We start from the raw sequence: 7,500 nt of genomic DNA, 5'->3' as shown, positions 1-7,500 counted from the left end.
TGATAATGAAACTGATAATGAAACTGATAATGAAAATGATAATGAAACTGATAATGAAACTGATAATGAAACTGATAATGAAACTGATAATGAAACTGATAATGAAACTGATAATGAAACTGATAATGAAACTGATAATGAAACTGATAATGAAACTGATAATGAAACTGATAATGAAACTGATAATGAAACTGATAATGAAACTGATAATGAAACTGATAATGAAACTGATAATGAAACTGATAATGAAACTGATAATGAAAAAGATAATGAAAATGATAATGAAAATGATAATGAAAATGATAATGAAAATGGTAATGAAAATGAAAATGATAATGAAAATGGTAATGAAAATGAAAATGATAATGAAAATGGTAATGAAAATGGTAATGAAAATGATAATGAAAATAATGAAAATGATAATAACAATAATAATTATAATTGTAATAAGGATGGCAATGCTATTGATAACAATAATGATAATGATACCAATGATAATAATAATAATAATCATGATGATAACAATGATAAAGGTAACAAAACTTTTAATGATGATGGCAATAATAACTATGATAATGATATTCATTATATCAATAGACGATAGCAAAGGTAATAATAGTTTAAAAAAATATTGATATTGTAGTCGACGCAAACGAACGTAGATAAATTTGAAATAAAAGTGATAAAAACAACAACAATATATGATAATAATAACAAAATGGTAATGAAAACGGTATTGAAAACTTTTATGAAAACGGTAATGAAAATGGTAATGAAAATGGTAATGAAAATGGTAATGAAAATGGTAATGAAAATGGTAATGAAAATTGTAATGAAAATGGTAATGAAAATGGTAATGAAAATGGTAATGAAAATGGTAATGAAAATGGTAATGAAAATGGTAATGAAAATGGTAATGAAAATGGTAATGAAAATGGTAATGAAAATGGTAATGAAAATGGTAATGAAAATGATAATGAAAATGATAATGAAAATGGTAATGAAAATAGTAATGAAAATGGTAATGAAAATGGTAATGAAAATGGTAATGAAAATGGTAATGAAAATGGTAATGAAAATGGTAATGAAAATGGTAATGGAAATGGTAATGAAAATGGTAATGAAAATGGTAATTAAAATGGTGATGAAAATGGTAATGAAAATGGTAATGAAAATGGTAATGAAAATGGTAATGAAAATGGTAATGAAAATGGTAATGAAAATGGTAATGTAAATATTAATGAAAATGATAATGAAAATGATAATAACAATCATAATTATAATTGTATTAATAATGGCAATGCTATTGATAACAATAATGATAATGATACCAATGATAATAATAATAATCATCATGATGATAACAATGATAAAGGTAACAAAACTTTTAATGATGATGGCAATAATAACTATGATAATGATATTTATTATATCAATGGAGGATAGCAAAGGTAATAATAATTTTTAAAAAAATATTGATATTGTAGTCGACGCAAACGAACGTAGATAAGTTTGAAATAAAAGTGATAAAAACAACAACAATATATGATAATAATAATAATAAAGTATTCGGATTTGTTTGCTTCGGAACGCTACTAGATTCCACTTGATCCTAAGCGTCGGAGGTTAAATTCTAATACTCTGTTTGTATTTATAAAACAATAATAACTTAATAATGATAGCTTATTATGTCATTCGTTGAATCCCAAGGCTGGTGAAGATGATTGTGAAAGACAGACGGTAATCGGGTAAAAAATGATATGCTATCATCAAATTTGAACGAGTGTTTGATCTAGTCATGGCGAATTCAAATCATGTACTAAAGACGCACTCTCCAAGTCTGTTATTTCACACTCTGTTGATTATATCTATATCTATATATATATATATATATATATATATATAATATATATATATATATATATATATATATAATATATATATGTGTGTGTGTGTGTGTGTGTGTGTGTGTGTGTGTGTGTGTGTGTGTTTGTATACAAATATCATTAAAATAGATATTCACATTATTATTAAATAAATTATATATATGAAAATAGATTTTTACATATAGCATTACACTGATAGATTATTATATGGACTTTTACATGCATCAATCGACTATGAAATTTCGTTTTATGTTTTTATTTATAGAGTATTCATTTAATGTGTTAATTACTTGATTATGTAATGTTATATGTATATGGTCTTCGACCTTTTAATAGGTATCCATAAAAAAAATCGATAAAACCTTTCTACGTACTTTTTAGTTTGCCCATGTAGATACGATGAAACATAATTAACTATACTTACGGATCTGTTGAGGTGTGGGAACTCGGGCTTCGAGTCGGTAATAGGCAATCTAAACAGGCCATTAGGGATGATCTGAATCCTTCATTCTTGTATAAAATGTTGGTAATGCAGCAATGTTTATACAGTAGTCCAGATGAACCTTTCTTAGGAAGATGAATAACAAATTGCATCACTGGGAAAGATTCACCTGGACTTCATCGAACGACGTGAAGCCACCTTAGCAAGCTTGTTTGAATATCTCAGACTGGGAGAGTGCGTATCTTGTGCATGATTTCAATTTCCCATGACTAGATCCAGCACTCGTCCAAATCTGATGATAGCATCTCACCAAGTACCGAATAACACTTGTACTTCACATTTATTTTCATTAGCCCAGGTTAACCTTTCTCCGGAGGATGCTTTGATAGCTACATCACTGGGTAAGGTTCACCTGGGCTTCACAAAGGCGTCACGAGAAACCAAGAAGAATGATTATAGTATAAGCTTTTGTGGAGCCACTTTAGGAAACTTGATCATATATCTCAGACTGGGAGAGTGCGTCTCTAATGCATGATTTCAATTTCCCATGACTAGATCCAGCACTCGTCCAAGTCTGATGATAACATCTCAACTAGTACCGATGAACTCTTGTACTCCACAGTTATCTTCATTAGCCCAGGTTAACCTTTCTCCGAATGATGCCTTGATATCTACATCACTGGGAAAGGTTCACCTGGGCTTCATAAAAACATCAGAGAAAATCATGAAGCAGAAGTTTTTAACAAAATTCTAATTAATATCATTAGCCCGGGTTGACCTTTCTCCGAATGATGCCTTGATATCGACATCACTGGGAAAGGTTCACATGGGCTTCACAAAACGTCACGAAAGCCAATAATAATTATAGTATAAGCTTTAGTGAATGAAGTAGTATCTTTAGTGGAGCCAACTTGATTATATATCTCAGACTGGGAGAGTGCGTCTCTAGTGCAGGATTTCAGTTTACCATGACTAGATCCAGCACACTTGTACTTCACAGTTATCTTCATTAGCCCAGGTTAACCATTCTCCGGGTGATGCCTTGATATCTCCATCACTGGGAAAGGTTCACCTGGGCTTCACAAAGGCGTCACGAGACACCAAGAATAATAATTATAGTATAAGCTAGTGAATGAAGTAGTAATATTTAGTGGAGCCACTTTAGGAAACTTGATTATATATCTCAGACTGGAAGAGTGCGTCTCTAGTGCATGATTTCAGTTTACCATGACTAGATCCAGCACACTTGTATTTCACAGTTATCTTCATTAGCCCAGGTTAACCATTCTCCGGGTGATGCCTTGATATCTCCATCACTGGGAAAGGTTCACCTGGGCTTCACAAAGGCGTCACGAGACACCAAGAAGAATAATTATAGTATAAGCTAGTGAATGAAGTAGTAATATTTAGTGGAGCCACTTTAGGAAACTTGATTATATATCTCAGACTGGGAGAGTGCGTCTCGAGTGCATAATTTCAATTTACCATGACTAGATCCAGCACTCGTCCAAGTCTGATTATAGCATCTCATCTAGTACCGATAAACTCTTGTACTTTGCAGTTATCTTCATTAGCCCAGGTTAACCTTTCTCCGGATGATGCCTTGATATCTACATCACTGGGAAAGGTTCACCTGGGCTTCACAAAGGCGTCATGAGAAACAAGAAGAAGAATTATAGTATAAGCCTTAGTGAATGAAAATCATGAAGCAGAAATTTTAAACAAAATTCTCATTAATATCATTAGCCCAGGTTAACCTTTCTCCGAATGATGCCTTGATATCTGCATCACCGGGAAAGGTTCACCTGGGCTTCACAAAAGCGCCAATTATAGTATAAGCCTTAGTGAATGATTTTAATTCACTAGGTCAAAATCTGTCGATAGTATCTCTAGTTTGTACTTCACAGTTATCTTCATCGGACTAGGTTAACCTTTCTCCAGAGGATATCTTAATAGCTATATCACTGGGAAAGGTTCACCTGGGCTTCAAAAAAAGCATCACAACGAAGTATGAAGAAGAATCAAATATTATGATTTTTAATAAAAATTATTTGCCCTAAACTTCATCACTGTGAAAAGTCCATCTGGGCTTTAAAGAATGGCATGAGAATGAAGAATAATTATCAACAGAGTGTAAATTAAATAGATTTCCATACACATATCAAATGATTATGGGATTTTATATTTTACAGTTATCTCTGATTAGGTCCAAATCTGACGATAGTATCTCTAGTACCGATGAATGTTTGTACTTCACGGTTATCTTCATCAGCCCAGTTTAACCTTCCTCCGGAGGATGCATTAATCGCTACATCACTGGGAAAGGTTCACCTAAGCTTCAAAAAACACCACAGAAAATCTTGAATCAATGAATGAGTACCGTAATTATTGTTGACATGCACATAAATCAACATAGTGAATGTGAGAGTGCGTCGAGCGCTTATCCAAATCTGATGAGAGTATCATATATATCAATAAATATATATATATATATTTTTTTTTTCATATATTTACATAAAAAGAAGAATTAGAAAAAAATAATATATACATACATACATACGCACACACACACACACACACACACATACATATATATAATATATATATATATTATATATATATATATATATATATATATATATAATATATATATATATTAATAATAATACATATATAATATATATATATATATATATATATAATATATATATATATATATATATATATATATATATATATATATATATATAAAATAATATATATATATATATATATTGTATATATATATATATATAATATATATATAAACATATATATATATATATAATTAATAATTATATATATATATATATATCTATATATATATATATATATATATATATATATATATATATATATATATATATATATATATATAACGATATATATATAATAACAAAGATAAGTCAATGTAATTGTGTGTATACACACATGAATATTAATATATAATACACACTATATATATATATATATATATATATATATATATATATATATATATATATATATATATATATATATATATATATAACGATTGATAGAGAGAGAAAGAAACAAAGAAAATGAAAATGTGTGTGTGTGTGTGTGTTTTGTGGTATACACGCACACACACACACACACACACACATACACACACACACATATATATATATATAGATATATATATACATAGATACATATATATATATATATATATATATAAATATATACCTATACATATATATACATATGTCCTATACATATACACATATATATATATATATATATATATATATATATATATATATATATATATATATATATATATATATATATATATATATATATATATATATATATATATATATATATATATACATATATATAGATAGATAGATAGATAGATACAGAGAGAGAGAGAAAGTGCAGAAATAAAAAAGAAAAAGAAATCAAATTGTATCAAGAAAAATGAAAATGAAAATGAAAATGAAAATAAAAATGAAAATGAAAATGAAAATGAAAATGAAAATGAAAATGATACTGAAAATGAAAATGATATTGAAAATGAAAATGAAAATGCTAATGAAAATTAAAATAAAAATAAAAATGTAAATGCTAATGTAAGTGACAATGAAAATGATACTGAAAATGATACTGAAAATGATACTGAAAATGATACTGAAAATGATACTGAAAATGATACTGAAAATGATACTGAAAATGATACTGAAAATGATACTGAAAATGATACTGAAAATAATAATGAAAATGGTAATAAAAATAATAAATGATATGAAAATGAAAATGCATAATAAAATGGAAATGATAATGAATATATAAAATGAAAATAAATAATGATAATGAAAATAAAAATGAAAATGAAAAAATAATGAAAATGAAAAGATAGAAAAGGAAAATGAAAATGAAAGATAAATGAAAATGAAAATAAAAATGAAAATGATAATGAAAATGATAATGAAAATGATAATGAAAATGATAATGATAATGAAAATGATAATGAAAATGATAATGAAAATGATAATGAAAATGATAATGAAAATGATAATGAAAATGATAATGAAAATGATAATGAAAATGATAATGAAAATGATAATGAAAATGATAATGAAAATGATAATGAAAATGATAATGAAAATGATAATAATATAATAATGATGATAATGAAAATGATAATGAAAATGATAATGAAAATGATAATGAAAATGATAATGAAAATGATAATGAAAATGATAATGAAAATGATAATGAAAATGATAATGAAAATGCTAATGATAATGAAAATGCTAATGAAAATGATATTGAAAATTATAATGAAAATGGTAATGAAAATGGCAATGAAAATGCTAATGAAAATGAAAATGAAAATGAAAATGAAAATGAAAATGAAAATGAAAATGAAAATGATATTGAAAATGCTAATGAAAATGCTAATGAAAATGAAAATAAAAATGAAAATGCTAATGAAAGTGATAATGAAAATGATAATGAAAATGATAATGAAAATGATAATGAAAATGATAATGAAAATGGTAATGAAAATGATAATGAAAATGGTAATGCAAATGGTAATGCAAATGGTAATGCAAATGGTAATGCAAATGGTAATGCAAATGGTAATGCAAATGGTAATGCAAATGGTAATGCAAATGGTAACGAAAATGGTAATGAAAATGGAAATGAAAATGGAAATGAAAATGGTAATGAAAATGGCAATGAAAATGGAAATGAAAATGGAAATGAAAATGGTAATGAAAATGGCAATGAAAATGGTAATGCAAATGGTATTGAAAATGGTAATGAAAATTGTAATGATAATAATGATAATGAAAATTATAATGAAAATAATGAAAATGATAATAATAATAATAATTATAATAATAATAATAATTCTCATACTCTGTTTGTATTTATAAAACAATAATAACTTAATAATGATAGCTTATCATGTCATTCGTTGAATCCCAAGGCTGATGAAGATGATTGTGAAAGACAGACGTTAATCGGGTACAAAGTGAAATGCTATCATCAAATTTGAACGAGTGTTTGATCTAGTCATGGCGAATTCAAATCTTGTACTAAAGACGCACTTTACAAGTCTGTTATTTCACACTCTGTTGATTATATATATATATA

Source organism: Penaeus japonicus, unplaced genomic scaffold, assembly GCF_977035675.1.
Source record: "Penaeus japonicus unplaced genomic scaffold, GWHDUDI00000001_assembly GWHDUDI00000021, whole genome shotgun sequence".
Classification (NCBI taxonomy): domain Eukaryota; kingdom Metazoa; phylum Arthropoda; class Malacostraca; order Decapoda; family Penaeidae; genus Penaeus; species Penaeus japonicus.
The sequence above is the reverse complement of the archived record's forward strand: the minus strand, read 5'-3'. Positions refer to the sequence as shown.